Source organism: Nuphar pumila, chromosome 3 (genome assembly GCF_984573655.1).
Source record: "Nuphar pumila chromosome 3, dmNupPumi1.hap1.1, whole genome shotgun sequence".
Taxonomy (NCBI): domain Eukaryota; kingdom Viridiplantae; phylum Streptophyta; class Magnoliopsida; order Nymphaeales; family Nymphaeaceae; genus Nuphar; species Nuphar pumila.
The window spans coordinates 105,751,990-105,779,434 of NC_143251.1; the positions used below are offsets into that span (position 1 = coordinate 105,751,990).

The window sequence follows — 27,445 nt, forward strand, 5'->3', positions numbered from 1 at the left end:
TTTTTTTGAAAGTTTTCAAAAGAGTGGCCTCTTTCAAAAGGTGGTTTTCACTAAAAACAACTTTCAAAAAGGGGTTTCTAAACCATTTTTTTGTATTTTCTTTTTCTATTTTTATTTTTTTGTTCTTTTCTTCGTATTTTCTATTTTTTTGTGTTTTTGAAATAAAAACTCTAAAGTTATGGGGAAAAAAAGGGATTTTAAACTATTTTTGTAAAAATTGAAAATATTTATAAATCTGAGAATTCAAGGTTAATCTTCTAAAATTTCTTCAGAAAACAGGTTTGGATCGGGAGCTTTTGAGAAAATATTCGAGTTTTGGATCTCAAATCGAGGAATACAGAGTGGTGGATCCAAATGGATATCAGATGGACTGTTTGAGCCATTCAAAGATTATTTTTGTATTTTTATAATTTTAATTTAAAAATTAGATAACGAGGCTCAGAATTGGATTTTGATATCGAATCTAGATCCAGAATTGAGTCAGATATAGAAAATGGATTTGGATTCCAGTGAATCCAAGAAATAACTAGAATTTTGATCAAAACTGACTCAATTATTCAGAAAATGGAGGCCAGGGGCAAAAAGGGTTTTTTTTTAAATTTTTAAAAAAATTGGGGTGTTTACAAGACAGAAGTAAAATGATGCTCAATTATTATCAAGCATTATGCCAAAATTTGATTTGAAGTCTGCTCAGTGGCCTGGAACATACCATTCCGCTAAATATGATTGAGACTTGTTTATCATTCTTACTATTTTTTCTGGTCCTCGAGTGTCTTCTGATTATCTTGAGTAGTGGCAGATTATTTGTCTGCCCCCTCTTTGTCAAGTTTGTTATAAATAAAATCATTTTCCTTCAACAATTTTCATTTTATCATGGTTTGACGACCTCGCCTAGGTAACAAGGCATATCTTATTTATTTATTTCTTTTACAAGAATAACAACACAATTGTCGCAATTCCAGTGACGACCCAATCCTTGGTAATGGGATATCCTTCAAATTGTCAACCTGAGGCTCATCAGATATTTCCCCTCTATTCATTTTATCTAAAATCATCATTCTCATATTCTAATCATCTGTCTCATTCTGCAGAGAGCACTTGTGATTCTACATGGTTCAGACATGGTCCAACAAGAAAACCGCATTCGTCCAGTATATCAATTATTCTTCTATATCCGAGCAAGAAATGTCCTCTCCACGATCTACCAGAAACCAGATTCAGCAAGCCAACAATAACATTGATCCTCATATATACTCGTTGTTTCGAAAGATGATGAATAAGATGATGACTAAGCAGGCAGAGGCCAGTTCAGGCAAAGTTCTCGCTAAGAAGAAGGTCAAGGGCTACACTGTGGAAAGGCATTTGAAGATTTCAAAGAAACGAGTTCATCATGAGGATACCTTCAATGAAGCCGAGTCAATGGGTGATACTGATGAAGAGCAGGAAGCCTTTATCTGAACTCAGAAAGCATTTCAGAAGGCGGACAACAAATCCAAGGATTAGTCTGTGGATGACCTAGTTCAGGCACAGCTGAAGGAAATGGCCAAGATGGTCAAAGATTTATAGGCCCGTGACAAGGGCATGAAGGTCTTCACAAGTGAGAACTTTTATGATGGTTTGGAAGGGGATGACAGTCTCAAAGACCTTCCCCAAAAAAATATCAAGTTTGATGGGACTGGCGATCCCAAGGCCCATCTCGACATGTTCTTCGTCGAGTGCAACCGGTTCAGGAGAGACAATCGAACTTTATTCCTTTGTTTCCCTCGCAGCCTGGAGGGTATCGTCGCCAAATGATACTCAGAACACATTAACCCCATCGAGTTGAAGGGATTTGACAGAGTGGTTAATCTGTTTGTTGAACATTTTCTGTTCAATACAAAAGCACTTCTAACTCTGAATCATCTCTGTGACCTAAAACAGAAGGATAATAAGAAAGCTAGAAACTTCATTCGCAGATGGAGGGGCACCTGCAATAAAATGAGAAACCCCGTCTCAGAGGAGCATGCACTCTAAATTATCTTAAACAACTTCTCATAGCCTTTGAGAAGTCTTATTTCCACCTCGCCTTCCAAGTCTTTTATTGAGCTTACTGAACGGGCCGAGTGGCTCGAGATGGGAAAGGAGAACAGAGTCTACGAGGGCATTACCCTCATTAAGAATAGTCAAGATCAAAATAAAAAAACAAATTTCACTTTCTCTGCCAACTCCAGTAGTAATAACAGCAAAGGTAGCAAGGACAATCATATAGGTCAGAAGGAGAAATCTTCTAAGCAGAACGACAAGCTTGTTCAGTCCAACTCTCAACATAAAGAAAAGATAAAGCGTGATGGTTGGGGTAACGATTGCAAGTTCACTCCTTCAAATCAGCCGCTCGAAAAGGTTCTTGAATATATGCTGACCAAGGAGATGGTCAAGCTCCCAAAAGTCCCTGATCCTCCCATTATTATAGGAAAATTTAAGAACAATTCTGCAAGATTCATTGGACAATAGGGCATGACACCGAATATTGCTTCATCTTCAAAAACATAGTACAAAACTGTATCGACAAGAATCTTTTTATAGAAGATGAAGAGGAGAGTCAGCCAGGCACCTCCTGAAAAGGAAAGACCAGTGCAAAGGAGTTGTTTTGTCAAGGGGACGATTTCGATGTTTTCCTCTCTTATCATTTTATAGGGACAATGTAGTCCCAGTTCTCTTATTGATTTGTCATTCTTCTTCTTCAATACGTTAATAAATTCATCAATTTTCCTCATAGTTGGCCCCATCTTCTTTATATATTGTTGTTCTTTATTCTTTTGTAAAATGTCTTTTTGCGATGAGTGACCTCTTTCAGAGTGCCTTCTGAATCAATCAAGAAGTTTGTTGCCTTGTTACCTTCAGAGAGCGCTCTTCAAATATCAATTATTTATCCTTTTGTCCAACATCTTACTCCCTAGTTACACTGGGGCATTTTTTTTTAAATGTGTATTTTCCTTAAAACATTCTGTATGTAGGCAAAATCAAAAAAAATATCTCACCATCCATTTACATTCATTCGCATCTATTTGCGTTCATTTATATTAGTTTGCATCAAATTCATATACCCATTTAGGATAAGGGATAATCCTGAGACCCCGGCGGTTGTCCAAGTCATCATGAGGGTGGGGATTGAAGATCTCCCATCACAATCATCAAGCATTATTATCAAGCATTACCAAGTACTATCCTCTTATTTGCCTGGTCTGCATTCATTTGCATTGATCGGCCATGTATTTGCCTTATCAGCATTCGCTTGCACCGATAGTTCATAGGTTGGACCCCTGCTGAACTGATATGGTTCTTAGGTTAGATCCCTAAGGAACCGATAGTTCATAGGTTTGATCCCTGCTAAATCGATGTGGTCCTTAGGTTAGATCCCTAAAGAACTGATAGTTCATAGGTTGGACCCTTGCTGAACCGATGTGGCTCTTAGGTTGGATCCCTATAGAACTAGTAGTTCGTAGGTTGAACCCCTGCTGAACCGATATGGCTCTTAGGTTAGATCCCTATAGAATCGGTAGTTTGTAGGTTGAACCCCTGCTGAACCGATGTGGCTCTTTGGTCGAATCTCTATGGAACCGATAGTTCATAGGTTGAACCCATGCTGAATCGATGTGGCTCTTAGGTTGGATCCCTATAGAACCGATAGTTCATAGGTTGGACCCCTGCTGAACCGATGTAGCTATTAGGTTGGATCCCTATAGAACTGATAGTTTGTAGATTGAACCCCTGCTGAACCGATATGGCTCTTAGGCTGGATCCCTATAGAACTGGTAGTTCGTAGGTTGAACCTCTACTGAAGCGATGTGGCTTTTAGGTTGGATCCCTATAGAACCGGTAGTTCATAGGTTGAACCCCTGCTGAACCAATATGGTTCTTAGGTCGAATCCCTATGAAACCGATAGTTCGTTGGTTGAACCCCTACTGAACCGATGTGATTCTTAGGTTAGATCCCTAAGGAACCGATAGTTCGTAGGTTGGACCCCTGCTGAACCGATGTGGTTCTTAAGTTAGATTTCTAAGGAATCGATAGTTCATAGGTTGGACCCTTGCCAAACCGATGTGGTTCTTAGGTTGGACCCCTATGAAACTGATAGTTCGTAGGTTGGACCCCTGCTGAACTGATGTGACTCTTAGGTTGAATCCCTATGGAACCGATAGTTTTTAGATTAAACCCCTATCAAACTATTCCAAAATTTAGTCTTTGCATTGATCAATCTTTTAAAATTTAGTTGTCAAACCTTCTTTCGAATCTAATTTCTGAATTGATCTAGTTTTTCCTTTGAAGATTTGAGTTCCGATTCGAGTTTTATTTTCTCTTAAAAACCGAATTGGTCTAGTCTTTCTTGAAAGATTTGAGTTCTGGCTCAAATTTTCTATTTTTCTTTAAAGATTTGAGTTCTGACTCGAACTCTCTTTCCTTTAAAATCCGAACTGATGTAGTTTTCCTTTGAAGATTTGAGTTCTGACTTGAATTCTCTTTCCTTTAAAAATCCAAACTGGTCTAGTTTTCCTTTGAAGATTCGAGTTTTGACTTGAACTTTCTTTCAAACTGATTGAACTTCCAAATTCAATTTCATGCCTATTGCCCATTTTTATCAGTCAGACCTTCGGGTTACCAATATCAGTCATTTTCTGACCCACGGGTTGCATTGCCAATCATGGTCATCCAAGATTCGACATTCGTGTCGAACTCGTTTGCCAATTGGCTCAATGTCAAATATCAATCACTTTTCTTGCGAAGGACCCTTTTTCTAGGGAGAGTTCGAGGGAGCTCGTTCCTTTTGCATGCAATTATTGTTTGTTCATTGAACCTCTTTTTAGGGAGAGTTTGAAGGGACTCATGTCTTCGCGAATAGTTTGCAAAACAATTTTTATTGTCACACAAGGAACCCTGTTTCCAAGGAGAGCTTTGACGGAAGCTTGTTCTCCTTATGGCCCCCCAATGTCTTTTGTTAGGCCATCCCGTCATCGATGACCCTTTTCCAGAGAGAGTATAATGGACTCGCTCCTTTGTGATAATCCATCGACCTTATCCAATCGGCCACCTTTCCATAAGAGAAGCCTAAAGTTAGGGAGTTTTGACGAAAGTTTAATTTTTCTTCAAAAGTTCTGTTTTGCAAACACCTCCTCTTTAGGGAAGAGAGAAGTATCTTTTTATTACCCATTCAGGTAAGGGTCAAGCTTAAGTCTCTCCTTTGAGGAAAGGAGAGGAGAATCCAGTCACAAATGTATCAATCAGACGTCAAGTAATTCCTTTCACCAAGGATTTCAAGAATATTTTGCCAATTTGTCATAACAAATAGTTGTTGATCTCAAAAAATTTATTGCACAAAGAATTACCTCAAATTATCTTCAGTGTTCTTTTTAAAAAAAATAAAGCTTTTGCGAAGAAAGAAAAAGATTCAGGCTCTTTTCTGTTGGTCAACCAAAAGGATAAAGAAAAATCCTCGATATGACTAGTAAAGGAAAAATTAAATGAAGTTGAAAAGCCATAAGTGAACTGATATTGATCATAGCTATGGCACATTTTTAAAGATCATTCTTCTGGTAATAAGGCAGTGGAAATATCTTGAGCGATAAAAGAATCCACTCAATCTTAATATCTCTCTAATTATTCAAGCTGCAATTAACTATCTGCAAAAGGGATCTCTCACCTATCGTCAAGTTGAAGACTGATATATGAGTCAGACCCCCGGGGCCAAAGGAGACTCGGATCATTTCCAAGTTGAAGGAGCATGTGACGTGTCCTTCCAGGGAAAGTTTAAATCATCGCCAAGTTAAAGGCTGATGCGATGAAACGACAATGCCTAAAAGATATTTGGTCAATGCTATCATCAAGAGACCATACTATCGATATAATTGTTGGGATCAAAGAAGACTCGGATCGCCTCCAAGTTGAAGGAGAATGTGACGTGTCATTTAAGAGAAAATCAGAACATTGCCAAGGTGAAGGTTGATGCGATAAAATTCTCGCCAAATCCCAAGAGAACTCACTTTTCATGTCTCAAAAGAGTGCAAAAGATCATCAAGAGATTTCAATCAAAGAGACAATATTATCGATATAATTCCTAAGACTAAAGAAAATTTAGATCATATCCAAGTTGAAAGAGTATGTGACGTGCCCTTCCAGGAAAAATTAGAACATAGCCGAGTTGAAGGCTGATGTGATAAAATTCTCGCCAAATCCCAAGAAAGCTCAATCTCTATGTCTCAAAAAGAGTGCAAAAAGATCATCATCGGTAAGCCCCAGATATCAAACTGTCAAAACTGTCAAGAATCTTCTTTAATCATGTAAAATTCTTTTATCAATATTCTTTCATAAATTGCTTTTATGATATTGAGAACAAATTCATTTCTTTTCATATCAAGGAAATAAACAACTTCCTTGAAGAAACCCAATAACAATAATTTGATTTTGATTCTGGATTTTACGGAGTTGACCCAATTGGAGGTAATACTCTAGGTAGAAGAGGGGATATATTTTCGCACAGACGTGCACATTTCAACTATTTTGAATCTACTATAATTTTTATCTCATGGGCAATCTTTTCAAGTTATCCCGACATGAAACAAAGAGCTTGATGTTCATTTTGATATATCTAGGAGTTGTTGTTACCCCTCTTTAGGATTTGATAACAGGAGTTTTCAAGATCTTTCCTTCTTGTTTTTAATCTGAGCGCTCGGGCTCCTAGATTCACACACTTCCTTGTGTTCTCCACTGTCTCGCTATAGACAATTCATTTTTTTTATTTTCGGTTCGAGGTCGAGCCACCATTTATATTTTTCAGCAAAAGGTCATCATTTTAAAAGCTATTCAGTCTTAGCAATGAGACACCCAAAATCGATTTCTTTTTGAAGCTTTAGGGAACCCCATTTTCTTCTTTTTGTAAACCCCTCTCAGATTTATTATGTGAAATCTGAAGGTTCAATCATGGTTTCTTCATTCGAGAATACCGTTATACATACCCATTCAGGTTAAGGGTTACACCTGAGCCTCACTTCATGAGATATTTTATCCACACCCATTCAGGTTAAGGGTTAAACCTGAGCCTCACTTCGTGAGGTATTTTATCCATACCCGTTTAGGTTAAGGGTTACACCTGAGCCTTATTTCATGAGGTTTTATATATGCCCGTTCAGGTTAAGGGTTACACTTGAGCCTCACTTTGTGAGGTAATTTTCTTCCCATTCAGATTAAGGGTCAAGCCTGAGCTTCATTTCGATGAGGTGAATCTTCTTCTTTTTCCATTTCATGTTTACCATCCCACCACATTTTTCAGGATTAATTCTTTCATACCCAGTCAGATTCCTCTAACTGGGGCATTTTATAGCCCAAATTTGGTGTGTTTTTCTTTGCCACTAAGCTCTACTTTCAACCGGCTTAGTAGCAAAGAGGGGCATCTGTAACACCCCAAATTTTCCTCGTTCATTTTTAGACACCTCTCTTTCACATATGTCAACCCTATAGGTCAGTGTAGGAGTTTAACCCTAGATTTGTTCTAGTTTAGGTATCATTTTACCCCTTTTGTTAAGAAAACTATCATTTTACCTTTAGATCCCTGTCAGTCAAAGTCGACCAAGCTCATTTTAAGTTCAGAACAGTTAGAATGTCAATCATTTCTAACTCATCTGAGCTCACGATGAGCAAATTCTACATTTCTGACCATTTTGGCTAAAATTGGTTCATTTCTTGAGAAATAAGCTCATTTCTAGCTCAAATTCTAGTTAATTATTTTTTAGTCATTTAATTCCAGTCGACCCTATTCCCCTAAGTCTAACTTGAGTTCACTAGGAGTTCAAGTGGCTCTGTTTCAGTTCAAATCCATTTCCCGCAGTCTAGGAGCCCATTTTAGCCTATTTAAGCTCAGTTCAACTGAAATTGAGCTAAGTCCAGTCAGTTGAGGTAGTGTTTAAGCTGTGAAATTAGTTGACCTCAGCATTTTTGACCTTTGTTCTAGTTCAAACACACTACACTTCTGTCACCCACTTCACTCCAGTGGTCATTTCTCACAATTTCTCTGAAAAATATATCATTTCTCAATCATTCAATCAGGGACTTTGTTTGAGTCAGTGTCGTTTTAGTTTATCTGAGTTTAGAAACCCTAGAATTCAGTGTAAACTAGTTCAAACCTCATTTTCAGTGTCACTTCATGCCTTGCAGGGGCAAAATCATTCCTCAGGTCATTTCTGTCCAAAACATCATTTTATCATTTTCTAAACTGGTACAAGTGCAAATCTGGGCTCAGATCAAATCCTTTCTTGAAAATTTTAGTTGTATTCGAGATCCAATTCACATTTGGATTGGATCCCATAGCGGATCTGATATCCAATTATCAATTCTCATCCTCGGACGGGAATTTCCAATCCTTTGTCTCTACTAGGGGTCTGGGACTTCAAACCCTTCATCCCAAGTCTGCATTTTGTACATTATTTTATGTCATTTCATATCATTTGATCGCATTGCATGTCATTTTTGAGATCCAACACTCTCGTTTTCAAAATATTAAATTCATATTTGATTTTAAAACCTTTATTTTGAAATCAATTTCAAAAAACCTGGGTTTTAAATCGATATTTTCCATTTGGCCAACCCCCAGGGCTTTATATTCCTTTAGTTCAAAATATCTTCCTTAGAAAAATGATCTGGATTTGTTTTAAACTCGTTTTTTAAATCAATATTTAGGGCCCACCCCGCAGGGATGCAAACCCTAATTTTTATTTTATTCAATTTCATTTCATTTTTTTATTTTACTTATTTCAAAAATACAAAAAAAATCTAGTGAGAATAGGTGTTCCTTTTGAAGTATTTCAAAAAAAATCATTTTTAACCCCTTTATTTTTAAGTTTTTAAAATCATTTTCTGAAAAATCAAATGGGGCCCATAATAGGTGGCACCATATTTAAAGGTGTTTAGGTTTAGTTAGTGTTTTACTTAAATTAAAAGTTTGAAAAAGTTAAAATTGATTTTAACACTCCATCTTTTTTTTGGTATTTTAAAACTTTGTTTTAAACTTTTAATTAGGGTTTTAAAAACCAAATGTGGGCCCACATAGGTGGCACCACATTTGAGGATTTTCAAAGTCAATTAGGACTCAATTAGTGTTAATTAGTCAGTGCCTTGTTAGGTTAAAACTCCCATGTAGAAATGACCCCCTCTTAATTAGTTTTAATTAAGAGAGTTTCGACAAAATGGAACTCTCTAATTAAGGTTCTAAAAAAAATTATAAAAGAGGCTATAGGGGGGTCGACCAACCCATCCTTCATCTCTCCCTCTCTCATTTGAGTTATCTCTCTTCCTCAAGCAAGCCTCCTTCTTCCTCCATTGAAGCAACCAAGGTGATCTTTCTCTTCTCCTTCCCTTTTTTGTTTTATTTTATTTTTTTTATGTATTTCCACCATTGCCGCCCCTATATATTGCATATTTTTCTTTTTTTCGTTCAAGACCCATGTTCCATTACCCAAGATGATGATCTACTGATCATACATGAGGTATTACATATTTTTTATCCATTGAAATTATTGGAAAATTGTTTATTATGTTAAATGCCCAAAAAAGATCGAGATTCAACCTTTTTATAGGTCGAATCCCTCTTTTAATTGCTAAATCAAAATTTCAGCCATGCTTTCTTGATTTTTTTTGTTTATTTCATTATATTCATGTTTATTTTAGTTGTTCAAGCATCAAATCATGATTCATTGCATTATTTACATGTTTTTTTATGTTTTTAGCATGAATAATCAATTTTATTTCATTCTAGGGTTTTAGATTCGTTATTTACAAATTTGGTTGTCAGTTAATGTAATTATTTCACCAGTTTATATCTTTAATAAAATCTACATTTTTTATGATGAAATCATGCATGTGCCTATAGTTTTTAATAAAAAAAAATAGGATTTTTAGAGGTCTGTAACCCTGTGTTAAAAAAATCAAAGTCAGAACCTATTTTCTGAGTTAGGAAAACATTGTGAAAATTTAAGAGCATCTTTCTGAGGTCATATCTCCCTCGTCGCAGATCAGAACGATGATCCGTAAAAAGCAGTGTACTCCTCATGATGTTCACTTCAATTTGTGAAATGTTTATAAATTTCTACGATGGAGTTTTCTGTTTCTTTGATCCAACAATAGCACTTATGTTTCTTGGACTGACAGACCCGATTCAGAGCCTAGATCAACTTGCCGGAGTGATTTCTCCCTCACCAGATATTGTATCAATGATCCGTAAAAAACTACTAATTTATTTACATGTTTATTTTCTATGCTGTAATTTTTATAAATTTTTACCATGGATTTCTATTTTCTTAAAGCTTGCAATCAGAACCTATATTTCTTGAGTGAAAATCTTGATTCAAATAATGATTCATATTGCCAGAATGATTTCTCCCTCACCAAAGATCGTATCGATGATCCATAAAAAGTATTTTTTTCATTGTTATCTTTAGTATGTTTTTGTAAAATTTTAAAAATTTTGAAGGCTATTTGCTATGTTTTCTTGCACTAGAAACCGAATCTGTCTGTTTCACATTGTTACATATAGGCCAGAATCAAGTATGTATTGCCAGAATCGTATCTCCCTAACAAGATATGATTTTTCCAATATGTAAAAATGGTTATTTTTGTTCATATGTCTAGTTTATCCCTGTAAAATTTCATAAACTTTTTTTTTGTTTGATATCTAATTTGGGACTGACACTGTAACAGGTACGTGATCGCGGGCAAAAATTACATATTTTCCTTTCTTTATTTAATATTCATATTTAAATAATACCAAAAATATATTTTTTTATTACATTTTAATTTTAGGGTTATTATAAGTGTCTTTATGGATTTTTATAAATTTTGAAATTTATTTGATGCATTATTTAGTTAAATTATAAAAATAGGATGTCCGTGGAGTCCTGATTCAATAGAAACACAGGCAAAAATTGATATTTTTCTAATATTTCATTTTTTTCATGAAAAGTCTCATAATTTTAGGATCTGATCATGTTAATAATCATGCTAGGGTACTTTACACCCGATTTTGCATTATTTTGAATCCGTTTGATCCCCGGATTAAGCGTTTTACAAAAATCTTTTCTGAAAAACCCTATTTTACAATAAATATCAATTTTAAGGGTATTTTTGCCATTTTCCCCAAATTTTAAATTTTAAAGTTGTTTATTTTTATTATTCATTTAATTTTGCATCATCCTTTATTGTGTTTATTTCAGGAAAGCATGAAAAAAGGCTCCTATCCGAATAAATCCCTCAATTTCATATATTGTTGGATAAATTTCGAAAAGCTAACATTTGTCCACTAACAAGTTTGCTAATTTTGCAGGGACACTCAAGATTGTATTTTTCTTTATTTCTCTTTTCTCTTTTTTAATTTATTATTGATGTAAATTGTAACATTGGAATAAAAATTTAATTTCCTACTTAGATTATTATTGCATATAGTTTATTTTTAATAATATTATTCGTGTGGTAGATGATGATTCATGCATATTCAAATTCACAATGGTTTACATGAATGACACATGCACTCACTTTTAAGAAGTTAATGAACTCAGTGGAGTTTGTATTTGTAGTCATAGTCAGAATACGAACAATATCCAGATTTATCATTTTCTTTTAAACCACAAATAGCCTACACTCTTAGGCTATCTTTAGAAAATATTACATATTCTCAAAGTTTTTTTAAGTATTTTTTTTACTTTTAGAATCAAATGAGATATATTCAATACATATTCGTGGCCATAGTCAGGGATATGTGGCAAATATATTTCATCTAAATTCTATAAGGCACAAAAATTCTTTTATCAATGATTTTTCATAAATTCTTTAGAAAATATTTTCTCAAATTGTATCCATGCATCATCTAGGTTTGGATTGCATCATGAATAGTTTTTCACAGGGCACACGCCCCTCCTTTTAATTAATTCAAGAGTTGAAAATTGATTTTCTTAAAGTCATCCAAATTTTCTTCATAAATCGATTTTCTAAGGCATCAAAACTTCCTTTTCTTCAAAATTGATTTTCTCAAAATAGTTTTCCTTTTTAAATATTTTTTCTAAGTCTAGATTCATGATTTTTCAAGCTTCAATATTTTTCAAATTTAGAGGTTAAATTTAGAGAAATCGATTTTCTCAAAAATTACCCAAGTTTTCTTCAAAAATCAATTTTCTTAAAATATCAAGATTTCTTTAGAAATTAATTTTCTTTTTCTTCAAAATATCTCCCAGATGTGGTTCACGATTTTAAATCACTTGCCTTTTTCAAGTACTTTCAAATCTTTGAAACATATATCATATTTTCAATCAAAATTTTCTAAAGTTCATAGCATATGCCTAATTCTTTGTACATTTAGGAATAGAACCACGATTTAGATAATTGAGCAAAGCAAAACACATGGTTGATCCTTGGTTCGATTACCCCTGATTATGACGCCAAGAATGGTTGAACCTCGTATCGACAGACGAGTCCCTTTCCCGCAAATTTTTCAAAAATGAAGACTCAAAACTTTTTCAAATGTCAGTTTGACTTGCAAAAGTAAAATTTTGCAATGATAACAATAAGGTCTTCAACTCCAATCTAGAATAAATACAAAAAAAAAATAGCATTCATGAGAAAGTTTCTTCGTTAAATAGTGATAAAGATTATTCAAACGAAGAACTAACATGTCAATATCTTCATTGCACCTCTCTTCATGTGACAACAATAACATCTAATTACATGTTTACATAAGGTAACATCGACAATAGCAAAAACCCTAAACAGCCTTAACAAATATTATATGTTTACATAGGATAACATCTACAACATTAGAGGATCTAGCCTTTATCCCCTTTATACCTACAATGTCAGATCCTCGATATGCCATAGCTTATTCAAATAGCCTTGGATTTTGGTGTGGGGCCCACTCTACCACAGATCGGAAGATCTAAGAACCGAGAATTTCAAACAATCCCCGAGTGAACCAGCCAACCTGTATCTAGATAGTTTTGGATCTTCTAAACCTGTAAGTGTCAAGGGGCTGCTTTCAAGCCAGTACTCTACTAGGCCCCATTGTCTTAAGAACCGTTAGAATGTACAGGCCCACATCTTCGTTCTGCACCCATTGGCTGGAAAGCAGAATGGCTTTGATGTCACTTTCATAGCAAATGATAAATGACAAGTAATTCCAAGTTTGCTAAGGTGGCATCCAGTGTTTATCCATTGGCACATTCTATCATGTCATTGATGCTTCAATGAAGATGACATTGTTGGCACTTTGCCCAACAAAGCAACGTCAAATGAATCCAGTAATGGCCACACATTTTAGGCCCAATCCAGGATCCAGTTCAGTTCTAAAAGATAGCTTCAAGACAAATGGTTAACACTGAAAAGCGTAAAATATTCATATTTTTTTAATGATCTTTTACTCCATGAATTTAAGCCACAGTCCCAAGGCAAAAGCTTATTTTTTATAATATGAAAAAAAGGCACCTCCATTTAGGGCTGGGGAACGAGACGAGCAGCCACTGAAATTGAGCTCAGAAAGCTGAGCTATGAGCCAGCTCATTTAGATAAACGAGCCAAGCACAAACATGGCAAGGTTGGCTCGTTTTACATATTATATACTTTATACATATATAATATATAATCTATATATTACATGTGTTTTATATCTTTATTTTATAAATATTTTATGTATTATCAAACTTAAAAAACACTTAAAACAAATTTTTTAAAGAAAATAAGCCAGCTCATGGTCGGCTCACCAAGCTCAGCTCTGGTCGTGAGGAGCTGATGAGCCAAGCTTGAGCTGGGGTGTAGCCTTAACAAGCCGTGCCCCACCAGCCCAAGCTTGGCTCGTCGTTTACCAGCCCTACCTCCATTGATCATTGTTATGTAGTGAGATTTGATAGTGGGTTCAAGGTGACACTGACGGCTAGTGTGCTGAACAGACATAATCATGTTTTGGTACCATATGCAAAAAATGATAGTTCGAACTGCTTACGGATTTCTAATTACTTAGGTGCTGAATCTACATATTTTGACTAATCATAAGTATTTTTCTCACATATTCGGCTTAATTTATACTAATAAAAATGAGAAAAAAATAACTGACAACACAAAATGGGTATTTTAAATTTTAAAAGTGACACTTATTGGAATCAACTAGGAATAGCTTAATTTAAATAGCCATGGTGCTATAGGCGTCACTCGTGTGATTTGATATATATATATATATATATATATATATATATATATATATATATATATATATATATATATATATATAAGAACTAATGTGTCAACCAAGATTTTTATGGATTTTTTATTATTTTCTCTTGATTCTAACCATAGGGATGTGATCTACATGCTTGGTTTTATAAGATCCCGCTCTTGAATCCTCTCATTTTGATGCATAAATATCATTTTTTAAGGCTTTAAAATCAATGGCTTATATATATTCTTCATAAATATTCAAGCATTCAAAAATTATATTTTTCTTCAAAAATACATGATCCAATGATTGATTCCTAACAAATTCACCATGCAAGTACAACCACTTGGTTGGATTTGCAAAAAATGTGTTGGAAATGCCTATATTTATAATTCTCATATTCTAGTGACTCTCTCTCTCTCTCTCTCTCTCTCTCTCTCTCTCTCTCTATATATATATATATATATATATATATATATATATATATATATATATATATATATATATATATATATATATATATATATATATTGGAGCGAAGGTGCTTGAACATTAGGTGTGTACGATATGTGCTTGATGGGTTTTTAAGGTTTTTTCTTTTTCTTTTTAAATTTTGACCGTACAAATGTGATCGATGTAATTGATTTTATAAGGATCAGCTCTTGAGGTGTTGGATTCCAACACATGGGTAGGTTTTTATAAGGTTCAAAAAAATCAATGGCCCAAAATCTTTGCAAATTTTGAGCATCCAAATATCATTTTTTTCATCAAAAATACATAATTCAAGTGTGGATTCTTCATAAATCTACTATGCCCAACACATTTATGAGGTCAGAACTGCGAAAAAAATACCGAAAGATCAAAAAAAACCCATCAAGCATGTATCGCAAGAACCTAATGTTCAAGCACTCTCTCTCTCTCTCTCTCTCTCTCTCTCTCTCTCTCTCTCTCTTTATATATATATATATATATATATATATATATATATATATAGTTTTCCAAGTAAAATTTTTTTTGGAAAGAACTTGGGTCCAGGTGCTTGGTTTACCAGTATCCCAGTATCAAATTGCACCTATTCAAAGCACTTTCTCACACGTTCTAAATGGCAGCGTTTGAATAATTTACTTCAATCACCATTTTTTTTTTCAGTCATTCACCATATTCTTTGCCTCTTGTCACCTTGCACTGCGCACCAATTAAGGTGCGTAACAACTTTCTTGTGAAAGATGACCTTTATCAATGTCCTATTTGTTGGTCACATGGCATAATTTTAGAATGTCTCCTCTTTAGTACGTTCTCCAATTCGATCTAGCCACATATCTTTTCGGCTGAAGAATGGAAAATCTTTCCCCGGGTAGCATATTGTTCTACCCTGATAACACATCCTTTTGTTTTGGATAACCAGGAAAAACCATCTCGCTCGTGCACTCATGAGCCCATAGGTGTAAAAATCTCTAGTCCTGCTTATCTGTTGGGACGTTGTAGGTTCAAAACCCAATGGAATAGTTGTATAACTAGTGGGAGATCTGCCTAACCCCAGCTTGCCTTTCAAAAGAAAAAAAACTGATCCTCTTTTTCCACTTGGGAGTACACCTAACTTCTGCCAAGTGGTTTCTAACTTGTGACATCATTTCAACTTGGTGAAGAGTTTTCCTTTTCATCTTTTTTTTCTTCATAAATACATTATATTATGTTTTTTTTTTAATTATGACCACTTTCCTCATCCCTTCTATTTCTCCCCCAAATAGTTTTGGCTTCTTTTTCCCTTGATTTTTGTTTTAGTTTGCAAAAGTGGTGTTATTTTCATCATAAGCATAAACTTGCTTTGTTCACCAACGGGGGCTCTGCATTGGTAGGAGCTGTCTGTGCACGTCTCTTTGTGGTGGGATGTTGCAGGTTCAAAACCCAGTAGTAGGTTGAATAGTAACGGGTGGGGGTCAGACTTACCCAGCTTGCCTTTCAAAAAAAAACTTGCTTTGTTCAACTCTGCGTACAGATAAGCTCCGAGCCAAACAACGTTTTATGTTCTCCTTTTATCACCTAAAAAATAGTCAACAATTCTATTTTGATGGTAGATTCTATTGCTGATAAAATAATAGGTTTTTCTCTACCATTCACACCTTGTTTCATAGATGGAAACGGATTGAACCATTGGTTTATTTTATTTATGGAGTGACATTTTTTTTTTTTGTTGTTGAGCAGCAAAGGATAGCAAAACTAGTCATGGATCTAAAAGAATTGTGGGTCAATCACTTGCAACATTGACTTTGAAACTAGACTTAACATGTGCCAATCTAGCTATTTCTACGGTTCATCATGTGAAGGGCCAGCAAGTGCATTACCATACATGATAGTGATAGCATCAACAATAAACAATACTAGCACCACAAAGTAGAAACAACAGTAGGAACAGAAACAGCTGAAGCTGAAACAGATGGGAGCTATGCTGATGGATATATATTACTAATTACCAGTTTGATCCATGGTTTAGTAAAAATAGAATCTGTCAATAAATCGGATTTGTTCAAATCGTGGATATGATGGTTCAGCTCATGCCATGGTCATCAAATCTAGATCACAAAACCATGATCAAACCAGATTTAGACAGGCTTATGAGAGATAATCTTATCAAGAACCAAAGTGAACAACCCATATGCATGTACACATGTATCATATCTGAATCCACTATGAAGGCAATGCATTGCCCAAATCCAAATTTAACATGCATTCATTTGATTCATGTCAGAATACAATCTATTGATTCAGAAGTTTATTAGCATCATGTTACACATGAAACAATGTGATCCAAATCAGGATCCAGAGAAAACCCTACTATTCACGGAAAATGGCAGCAGGATATGAAGCCTCACCAAAAATAATAGTAAAACTGTTGCACTAACACCCACAGCAGTACCAACAACCACCATCAAATGATAAGAATATATTTTTTGGACGGAGAAAGCTGGGGTTAGGCCGATCCTACCAGTTATATATACAATCATATACCATTGGGATTTGAACTTGCAACGTCCCAACTCAAGGTGACGTGAACTAACCGCTCCTGCCAGACAAGCGGAACCCCCGTTGGTCAAATGCTAAGAATATTAACAATGAGTTAGATCCATGGCGTTGCTGAAAACAGTGTGTTTCATACTATATTGGGATATATCTGATCTGGCTCCAGAGTTCTGATTGGGATTAATTAGTTGCATGCTTTAAGTGATCCAAGCTGGTTCAAATCCAATCCTAGCCATCTAGATTGGCCCTGATCTTATCCTTTGGTGGCCCTACTAGAGTTAGGGGCGTCCACGTGTTGGGTTTACTTGGACCAAACCCTATAGTGTTCGGGTATGGTGATAAATAAGAAGACCCAATTATGACTGGGTTCAGACCCGAAGGTCCAATTAATACATGAATCCGGGTATAGTTTGTGAAATTTTATACCAGACCCTGGCCCGACCCGAGTTTCAATTAAGACCCGCAATTTTTCAATGTAAAAGCGATAAAAAATATTATTTTACTGGATATGGTCTGGGTCTGGCTTATGTAGTTCTTATCTTGTCCGGGCATGGTTTCTCTTATAATGGAATCGATTAGACCCGGGTCCAGACCCGATACCATACCTGAAAATCAAGTCCAAATCTGGTTCCACTTGGGTCCAAACCAAACCAGATTCATTGGCACCCCTAACTACACTCATTGAAAACACAATTCGGTGATTGTACAAAGGAGCAACCATAACCACCACATGACCTAAACGCGTCAGGCTTCCCAATCTGAATTCTGTTTTTCCGGAGAAAAAAAATCACCACATGACCTGGGGATAGCTATGTTAGGTGGTATTAAAAAAAGGAATCCAGATCATAATATGAAGACAAATCATGTAAAGGGTAATGTTTGCTACCCTCGTGAGAAAAAGGAACTCCCTAGTGAAAAACAGTAATATTTTTCTTTTTTAAATGTTTTTTACCCATCTGACCTTTCATACAGTGTTGTGAGAGAAGCGAGGCGCACGCTCAAGGTACTGAGGCATTGCTGTGATGCGCAAATTGCCGCTCATCACAGTTCCCTGGTTACAAATTCCCCGGTGGCGAACTTCGCCGTTGGTTGCTCAGTCTTCTCCGACCACCGGACGCGTCACCCCCTCGCTTCCGTACCAGCTGGGCGTGTGGTCCTTCTCCTACTGCCTCCCCTCCCACCGCTTCACTTCCAGTCCAGTTGTGAGAGGCGTACGCCTCAGAGGCGAAGCGCAGGCTCAACGCCTCGCTTCGCCTCATCGCATTTAACAACCTTGCTTTCATATGTGATTTATATCGTGAGATTTTATGGGTGTTGAAAAATCAACGGGATACAATACACAGAAATTTCAACCCTCAGAAGCACGTATTTTTAAACAACAACAACTACACCTTCATCCCAAAACAATTGGGGTCGGTGATATGAACCAACAAAGAAAATCATTATGGGTCTTCCACATGAATCCTTCTCTTCCATTCATTTCTATCCAATGCCATGTCCTCGGTGAGGTTCAACGCATTCATATCCTTTCTTATCACCTCCATCCATGTCTTCCTAGGCCTACCCCGACCTCTTTTAACTAATATATTTTCCCATTTCTCCATCCTTCTAACTGGAGCATCATTAGGCCTTCGTCGAATGTCCAAACCACCGTAAACGATTCTCTCTCATCTTATTTTCAATGGGTGCAACGCCTACCTTCTTACGTATCTCCTCGTTCCGAATCTTATCTTTTATTGTATTTCCACACATCCATCTCAGCATACGCATCTCAGCTACACTCATTTTTTGAATATGATGTCTCTTGGCAGCCCAACATTCCGTACTATATAGTAAAGCAGGCCTAATAGTCGTCCTATAAAACTTTCCCTTCAACCGCAATGGCATTCTACGATCGCACAAAACTCCAGTTGCACTCTTCCATTTCATCCACCCAACCTTTATCCTATGATTTACATCTCCATCAATTTCTCCATACTTTTGAATGATAGATCCCAAATATTTGAAAGAATCATCCACCGGTATTTCGTGCTCACCAAGCTTCACTACACTCTCATCACTACTTCGTTGCTTACTAAATCGACATTCCATGTATTCTGTCTTACTCTTACTCAACTTAAAACCTCTTGCTTCCAATGTCTGTCTCCATAATTCTAACTTAGCATTAACCCCAGCTCTAGACTCATCAATCAAAACAATATCATCAACAAACAACATACACCACGATACATTTTCTTTAATTGATCTCGTAAGCTCATCCATCACTATAGCAAATAGGAAAGGGCTTAAAGCAGATCCTTGATGTAACCCAACCGTTATAGGAAAATTGGTTGTCACCCCTCCACAAGTGCGGACATTGGTTACTACTCCTTCATACATATCTTTAATTATACTAATGTACTTGAGAGAAACACCTTTCTTCATCATTGTCCACCAGAGAACGTCCCTAGGTACTCTATCGTAAGCCTTCTTCAAATCAATAAAAACCATATGCAAATCTTTGTTCCTCTTTCTATTTCTCTCAATAAGTTGTCTAAGAAGATGTATAGCTTCCATAGTTGATCTTTCAGGCATAAAACCAAATTGATTCTCCGATATCATGACAATCTTCCTTAACCTAGACTCAATCACCCTCTCCCAAAGTTTCATAGTATGACTCATGAGTTTTATACCACGATAGTTTGTGCAATCTTGTATATCACTCTTATTCTTATATAGAGGCACCAAAGTACTCTTTCTCCACTCATTAGGCATCTTATTTGTCCGCCAAATCTTGTTAAAAAGATTTGTCAACCATTCTAAACCTTTTTCTCCCAAGCATTTTCAAGCCTCGATAGGTATACCATCTGGGTCAACTGCCCATCTTGATTTCATTTTCTTCAAAGCCTCTGCAATTTCGTTCTTTTGAATCTTACGCATGAAGTCACGATTCATCTCATGAAAAGGAATTGAAAAGTCTCCAAGATCCTGAGCATGACTTTCAATTCATTTTTAAGCCTAAAAAATATGATCTAAAGGTCTATTTCTACTATTTTGTTCATGGGGTTAGATTTGCTCAAAACAATTTCCTGCTATAAATTCAAGCTATGGGGTTTCCTTACCCAGGAGGGTACCAAATGATTTTTCCATTATGTAACCAGTATAGAGTATCTGGCTCCAAGGAGCTGATCCATGATTTTGGACCACTTTATCTCACCAGTGGCCCAGGCCTAAAATGCAGAAAATCCTTTTCATGGCAGTTTCCCTTTCAGTATAAATTTTAGAAATGCTGCTTTAACCACATAAAACTATTTCTCTAATCAAAATAGTGGTAAATTTTGCATGACTCATGGTTTCTAATGAACAAAGACACTTGGCCTACAAGGGGCCCGCTCATCGGGTAGGGGCAACTCATGGAAGTCACCAAGCGGAAGGGAAGTTACGAGTATGAAACCCATGGGTGCACGTCCCTTGCTGCGAGGCCAAAGCTTAGTGTAGTCTCTGGTGGGGTAAAGAGTGAACTGGGGTTCTTACACCAATCAGTTCACTTATCCTTAATTATTCAAAAAGATACTTTGCCCTCATATCTTAAAAACTCACAGTGATCGTAGTGGTGACTGGCGTTTATAGAAGGCCGTGAAGATCACATATATTGTGAAATCTCGAAATTATATGTCTGAAATTTGAATGCAAAAGACCAACAATTTTGTTTTTGTTTTTTACTTTTTGCACTAATGCATTCTTGCCAAATGGTCTTAGAGCACAGACGTACTTGCACATTTACATGGATTATGCTACAAAGAATCAAGGCCAAATCTTAAGTGGAAATTGTTATGGCATTCTTGGAATTTCCCATTCTATGCTTTATGAGCTAACATGGGGAAACAATTTCCTGACTAAGTCCGAATTTTAAAAATACTTCTTCTTTTTAAGGAAAGCTAGGGTAACGCAGACCCCTACCAGTTATACAACTATGCCATTGGGTTTTGAACCTGCAACGCTCCAACACAAGGGTGACGTGAAATAGCTGCTCATACCAGAAAAGCAGAGCCCCGTTGGTCCGAATTTAAAAAATACTTCACATGGCCCATGGGCTTGTCGGATGCCATATTGCCATGAGTACTCATTTTTACTTTTATTTTTCATTTATTTTCATAAGCAGCATTTGTTTTTCTTTTCCTTGTGCAAGTGGCAAGTAGCAAGTAGCAATATAGAATTTCAGACTTGAATAGCAACAGGCTGTCAAGCAAAAGAATCTCAATAACAAGTAGTCATTCTGCAATATAGCAAAAGGCTATTGTTTTGGAATTTTTACTTTGCAAGGAAAACTTCTTCCACAGTTGCACGTGACCTGCCACTGGGGGCAATACTTTTCAAACAAAACCCTTGTAGACATTGGAATCTATCAAGCACATGGATGGAACGAACGACACGAGCTAAGAAACATCACCCTTGCTCACCAACGTTTTGGCAGTATCTTTCTTGCCTCCCACAGATAGAGATCAATCAGAGATAGAAATACTGTGTATGTTCAATACTCCCCACCAACTCTTCTCACTCCCCATTAGTTCTCCCATATTCCTAAAGTGGGAAAAGAGTGACAACTTTTTCCTTTTGGTATGGTCTCACAAAGATTTCCCCAAACCTAAACAATAGTGCTCATCACACCCCACCACCCACAAGTCCTAGTCGTTCCAACAAAGCCCAGCCATGTGATGCCAATCCTCATCCTCCAAAAGGCACAAACAATTTCATGTACCAAATAAAGTTTTTTTTTTTTTTTCCTTTCACGCCAGCCTAGCATGTGATAATTCTTTCTTCTCCCACCAATAACTAACTCAGGCTGGCATTTGCAGGAATGCAGCAGAGCTTCTCATCAAATAGTATGAAAAGGAACACACAGCTCTGAGCTCATCAGCATCTTACATGAAGAGATTAATATTCAAATAAATCATGCTAAATGATATTAATATACACACAGACGTTTACAGATCGAAATTTTACACCCACCGTGGCAGGTCCTCTAATCTCCTACTAGAACACTTCGCAGACCATCCTAGAAATATGTTAATTCCTTTTTTTTACAAAGGAATGAAGGAACTACAAATAAGTAAAAAAAACCCAATACCCCATTCACCCACCTAGAGCCCAAGCAACAAAGTATTCAGCCAAGTCTGGTCTGCAATGCAAAACAAAGAGACCGGAAGCAGATGCAGCTGAGATGGATGAAAAAAAAAGAACCACAATTCAGAAAAAAAAAGCAACCGCAGAACTGAAGCTTCTCTGCCTTTTCTTCTTTTCTCATCGGCAATTGGCAGCATCGGGGAAACAAGCCGCACTGACTGGTATACTGGACTGAGTATTGTCGATGGTGGTGCTGTCTCTGTAAAAAATCTCTGTCATCATGGAGGTGCCTTCATTGGCTTGCCATCTCTGCAGGGAAACAGAGAGTGGTATATCATAGTTCACACCTTCAGTGCTTTCCTCATCCCTGCTGCAGGGTTTCCATTGTTCCACCAGTGGGGCAAGGACATTGACTGCATGGCTCATGTCTGGCCTCTGGCTGGCCTCCCTTGCCGTGCAGTGGCCAGCTAGCTCAGCCACTGTACAGATGCTTTTGAATGTTTCTTCGTCGTCCACGTTGATGGATGGATCGACAACCTTGCTTATTTCGCCCTTGTTGCTGATCAGAATTCTGCGGAACCATGTGACTAAATGGCAACTTTCTTCTGGCTGTGATTCATCCAGGGCTTTCCGACCCGTAATCATTTCCATGAGGACCACCCCGAATGCGTAAACATCAACCTTGGTTGTCACCCTTCCGGTAGCTGCAGAAAATAGCAGAGGAGGAAAGCTTTAACAGAAATTTCAAAAATTTAACGCTAGCGTATTCAAATAGAGAATGAAAGAACAAATAGGAAGGAGGAGCAAAACTACAAATTAAATGTTTCTCATAGGACAATGTAATGCCCTTGAACTGATGCTAAAATTACAATACTTCTTGGTGTTACACAAACAAAAGTAGCAAGGATCGGATATCAGAGCTGGGAAGCAAGAAAACATACAGATCTATTATAAAAGATCTTACCAAGACTGTGGGGACTGGGATTCCTAACAGCAAACACTTGGATGCTTTCAAGGCCCTATTGGTAGAGGAACAGAAACATAAAAGAAAAAGCATTCACTGAAATTTCCCTCAACAAGTAGTACTTACGTCTTAGGAATTTTAAATGTGTAATGAATTCTTGGATTGAAAAAATTATGATGATCAATAGTTTGTCTACTTTCAGTTAATCGTCAGGATAAAAGATATTACACTTGATATAAAAAATCTAACAATTTTTTCCAGTTACCAGTCTAAGCGTGATCACCTTATTAGCCATCCTTTCTATAAGTGAAAAAAAAATCCCAGATTGTAATCTGGAAATGAAATTGTAGATACCATTCACTCTGACAGCTGTTTTTAGTAATATCGGCAACAATGTCAAATTGAATTCTAAAAATGCATTATCTAATAAATAAGCATAGACTGCTAAAGTGATTCAACATTAGCACTGCATTCGCAAACTACCAATCAGACAAAACATAAAAATCCAAACAAATTTAACAATGCATCCAAGCAAAAATGCAGCAGCAGAAAAAGGCAATGAAAAAACAAAAAAAAAAAAACAATAAACTTACTAGCATACTCCGGTGCAAGATATCCAAACGTCCCGGCCAATCGCGTCTCCACCGAGTACTTCCCTTCAGGGGCGAGCTTGACAAGGCCAAAGTCTGAGACTTTAGCTCTCATATTATCGCCCAGCAGTATATTCGAAGGCTTCAAATCTCTGTGAATGAAACTCTTCTGAGCCAAACTATGCAGGTACTCAACCCCTCTGGCAACATCCAGCGCAATCGTCACCCTCGCCTTCCAATTGAGGAAAGAGAACCCGTTCTCCGGCCCATCAAACAGGTGCTGCCCCAACGTCCCCTGCGGCATGTACTCATAAACCAGAAGCCTTTCATTCCCCTCGATGCAGTACCCGAGCAATGCCACCAAATGCCGGTGCCGAACCTTGGTCAGGACGCCGATCTCCGCGAGGAACTCGCTCATCCCCTTGTTCCCCATCGCCGATCCTTCCATCCTCTTCACCGCGATCTTGGTTCCGTCGTGAAGCTCTCCTCTGTAAACGACCCCGAAACCGCCCCGGCCGATCACGTTGGATTCACTGAAATTGCTGGTTACTTGCTGAAGCACTTGGATGGATATAACCATGGTGCCTGGATCTGCCAAACTGCCTGGTCCGCTGCTCGATACGCTCTGTTGCTCGCTCGTCAAGTACCCATTTCCATTAACAATGTTGAGCTTAACGTGATCTGTTCCATTTGCAGGAGGAGGAGGGGGACTCTGCGCTTTGGCAAATTTCGCGCCCTTCCGCTTGAGCCGGTAAAAATACGCTAGTCCGGCGATTACGAGAAGCGCCATTGCGACGCCTATTCCTACTCCAATACGAGTACCGAGCGAAGAGGATGAACCGTCATTAGCCCCAGATCCATTGGCACCACTACCACTTCCAGACCCTCCATTGCCCCCTGAGGAATTACCACTACCCAGAAGCACATTGCCAGATAACTTGAGCGTAACGCTTCGGGAGAAATTGGGCACGTATCCGGTGAGGTTGTTGTTCGAGACGTCGATCGTCTGCAAATTCGGCAGCGTGGTGAGGCTAGCGGGAATCGTTCCAGTGAAGTTGTTGTTGTTGAGGAGAAGGGTCTTCAGGCCGGTCAGCTTCGCGATCGCCGGAGAAATGGTGCCCGCCAAGTGCTGGTTATCGAAGTTGAGCACGGTGATGGCTCCCTGCGAATCGCAGGTGACGAACGGCCAGCCATCGCAGGGGTTGTTCCCTTTCCAAGAAGCGGCGAAGGCTGCCGGATAGTTCATATCCGCGGCAATGGCGAGGAGGATATCGATCCGTGGGTCGCAGGGGCCTGGTTGCGCGAGGCAGAAGCTGTTGGTGGTCCCTATATCGAGCTGGGTGACCGATTTGGGGAAGCTGGGAAACGGACCCTCTAGATGGTTGTTGGCCAGAGAGATGTTTTGCAGAGAGCTCAGGGAGGTGAGGGAGGCGGGGACGACGCCCGTGAGGGCGTTGTCCCTGAGCTGGAGGTCGAAGAGGGAGGTGCATTTAGAGAGGTCCGGGACGGGACCTGAGAACGCATTCGAATGAAGCCAGACCTGAGTCAGCTCCGTCATCTGACCGAGGACATCGATCGAGCCGGCGAGCTTATCCCCCTGCTGGTTGTTCAGCCAGAGAACCTGTATGCCCGATTTCGCGAACGAAGTGGGCAGCCCGCCAGTGAGGTTGTTGTAGGAGAGCTTGAGCTCCTGGAGGTTCGGCATCGAGCCGAAGAAATCCGGGATGGTGCCGATGGCGTTAGCCTTGCTGGCCATGAACGACTTGAGGTTGGTGGACAGCGCAAGCTCGGCGGGGATGGACCAGGGGTCGAGAGGGTTGTAGTCGAGGCGGACAATCTGGAGGGTGGTGAGGCCGGAGAAGGCGCCCGAGGGGAGGGAGGAGAAGTTGTTGTCGTTGAGAAAGAGGGTCTGGAGGGAAGAGAGGCCGGAGAGGACGGGGATGGGGCCGGTGAAGTGGTTGCTCTGGAGGGCGAGGGTGGTGAGCTTGGTCAGCTTGGAGATGGATGGAGGGAGGGTGCCGGAGATGCCGGCATTGGCGAGCTGGATGGACGTTACGCGGTTTCCGTCGCAGCCGACGTGAGGCCAGCTGCAGGGGTCCGAGCCCTTCCACCCCAGCGACTCTCCGCCGATGGTTTCCGCCAGGTCAAGCATCGCCGTGGCATCGTCGGAGAAGGTCGCAGCCCAGGCGGCGGAGAAGAGGAGGTGGAGGAGGTGGAGGACGGTGATAGTGGTGGCCGGACGACGTCGACAGCGAGCCATGGTGCTGAGAGAGAGAGAGAGAGAGGGCTGAGGGTTTTCGGTTCGTTTGGTTTTTTCAAAGCAGAGACCGTCGCAACGGCTTCTTTTGTATTGCTCCCGATTGTGTTCCGGAAAAAGGTTGCTTTGTTGTTTCTTTTAATCATATTACTTATTTTTAGGTGTTTTTTATTGTTTTTTATTGTTTTTTATTTGCTGTAATTTTGACTAATTTTCCATTGACAACGAGTTCGTTAACCTCTTTTTTTGTACTTTTGAACACGGGTCGATTAGGGTTGGCCCGACCCGAAAAGGGAGATGGTTGGGTCTGGATCCGTAAGGCTCGTAGATTCATTAAATTGGCCAAAGAAGATGAGAAAAAGATATGTGTGATTGATTTAATTTAGGTTTGGTTTTATTTCTTAGTTTAAGAAAGCAAAAACATGAGCATATATTTATTTGTTATTATTAGGTTTTTTCAAAATTCTATTTGAGGAATACTTGTTTTAAATAGAGTTTTGCTAACTTGTTATGCTGCTGGGGATTGGTAAACTAACTTTAATACCAATTTGAACATATTTCCAAATCGTGCTTTGCAAAACCATTTTAAGAACAGGATTTGGGTCAGAGAGATACCCAGCCCACTTTTCCATCCTGGCCCTTTAGTTGTTGCCTCCATAGCTTGCTATTTCTTAAAGGGCAAGGAAGCTCGGCGGTGGACCTTGCGTATGGAATGGATCTGGCCAAGAAAATTGGACCTTATATCTGAGGATTTGAGATTTCTTGAAGTTGAAGACTATGTTACTTATATTGCTGATATTTTGAGTATATTGTGATTTTATTGTGATATTTTCAAAGGTCATTGTAGTAACAAAAAACTTAAGATTATCTCTGATTTTAAACTATCACACTTTTTTTTATAGTCATATAAATAATTTGTTTAATATTTATATAAATTGTTTTTATATTTTCATATAAGAAAGGACAAGCTTATAAATGAATCTGTCAAAAAATGTCTAGGAGTTCTACCCATAAAAAAAAATCAGGGAATTGGTTTGGGCATGTTGTATGAAGACCCTATTACAACCAAGGTTTTAAAACTCGTGACTCGGAACTCGACTCGTTCTTTATTGACTCGTGACTCGGCGGGTCAACTCGGTGACTCGGACCGGGTTTTGTTAACTTTTGATTTTAAAAGAAAAACAATATATAATTTGTCTGAAACCATGTTTTTGAGTAAACATAGTCTCCAAATGTCTATAAGAATATAAAAACAACTGCAAAGAGCTATAGAGGTTTGCTTGAATAATTGAATTTGATA

At 38.1% G+C, this 27,445-nt stretch overlaps 1 protein-coding gene and 1 pseudogene across 2 annotated transcripts in view; one reads left to right on the top strand and one right to left on the bottom strand.

Moving 5' to 3' along the window:
• LOC149843199 (uncharacterized) overlaps positions 1–27,445 on the top strand; it is a 242,517-nt gene that overhangs the window by 199,392 nt on the left and 15,680 nt on the right. The gene's annotated exons all lie outside the window — the stretch shown is intronic.
• Positions 22,512–26,199, bottom strand: LOC149843202 (receptor-like kinase TMK4 pseudogene; annotated as a pseudogene). The gene is made up of 2 exons (XR_016431194.1): positions 23,892–26,199; positions 22,512–23,038 (listed from the first exon to the last, which is right to left on the bottom strand). The product of XR_016431194.1 is annotated as a receptor-like kinase TMK4 pseudogene (transcript).